This window comes from Sardina pilchardus, chromosome 22 (assembly GCF_963854185.1).
Source record: "Sardina pilchardus chromosome 22, fSarPil1.1, whole genome shotgun sequence".
NCBI classification, from domain to species: Eukaryota; Metazoa; Chordata; class Actinopteri; order Clupeiformes; family Clupeidae; genus Sardina; species Sardina pilchardus.
Genome location: NC_085015.1, coordinates 3,237,514 through 3,238,675, shown reverse-complemented (window position 1 = coordinate 3,238,675; position 1,162 = coordinate 3,237,514). Strand labels below are relative to the sequence as shown.

Genomic DNA, 1,162 nt, shown 5'->3' with positions numbered 1-1,162 from the left:
CATTTGTTAAACACATGTATCCAAAATACAAAACACATCGGGTAATTGCAACCACTCAAATACACACCAGAACGCACTTACTTGCAAAACTGAACACCAATCAGTCATCTACAAAAAGCCCATTCGTTTAGCCATTGGAAATGGTGATGTGAATGGTATATTTCCCAGTGTTGTGTCATTGTTTCCTTGTGAGTTTTGGCACAATGAGTGAAGTTTTTCTGAATGTATTCAAGCAAATATGTTTTATATAAAGTAGACTAGTGTATTCCTCCTGATTTGCAAGTGTATGCATATGATGCAAGTGTGTTTCATTTTGTCACCAGAGTTACATTTTGACAAAGGATTGTTGGGTTTTGATTGCAGAGTTTAGGTACTGATAGAAGAGTTTCAATTTGGCATACATGTGAAAGGTTTATTTCCTAGTGTTGTGTTATGTTCACTAGTGTGTAGAGTTTTGGTACGGTGAGCGAAGTTTTGCAAAATGTGTTCTAGCAACGGGCAAAAACTGTAAGATCAATTAGCAAAAGATGATTTTATACTCCTCTTTTTAGTCAACTTTATGGGTTCAAATACTTACTCTCCCCACTGTAACTAATATTCACTTATCATGTTACGGCCTACAGACTCTACCCTACTGCTCTGATTTGTATCTCCAATTCTAGGGAATTTTTCCTCACCCCTACTCAGGGCTTTCTCTGCCATAATACAGATACATGACTCTGGCGCCACCTATGGATATTTGACAAAATGGCAGTGACAAAATTGCGCTTGCGCATTGTTATTTGTTTCCGTTTTGCTAACCCGGAACTGTCTGGTTGGCATAGGCAACGTCGCTACGGCCAAAGAAGGCCTAGATTTTTACCATTTTAAGAGAAGAAATATACCAATAAAGAGGTATGAGTTTTTTTCGGCGTCGCACATTTATAGCGATCTAAGATTTGTGTTGATTTGGTGTTTTACTTTTGCATTAAACTATCTCCACAGGACGTAGGACAATCTGTTCCTTACAACCCAACATAGTCAACGTTAACTTAGCTATTGTATCCTATGTTAGCTATTTTAGCTTGCTTGCTAGCTAATATGGTACACAATAACGCTAGCTAGACTTCTGGCCACGGTGCTGCAACGGCGATGGTATTTATCAACTAGCTGTCATGCTATC

At 38.5% G+C, this 1,162-nt stretch overlaps 1 protein-coding gene across 1 annotated transcript in view; it reads left to right on the top strand.

Annotated features, from left to right (window-relative positions):
- The first annotated feature begins 785 nt into the window (after nucleotides 1-785).
- The window catches only part of mcrip1 (MAPK regulated corepressor interacting protein 1), a 6,262-nt gene continuing 5,885 nt past the window's right edge, over nucleotides 786-1,162 (top strand). The window contains exon 1 of the mRNA XM_062525846.1: nucleotides 786-894. The gene's annotated coding sequence lies outside the window, so the exon portion shown is untranslated. The remainder of the gene's footprint in view (nucleotides 895-1,162) is intronic.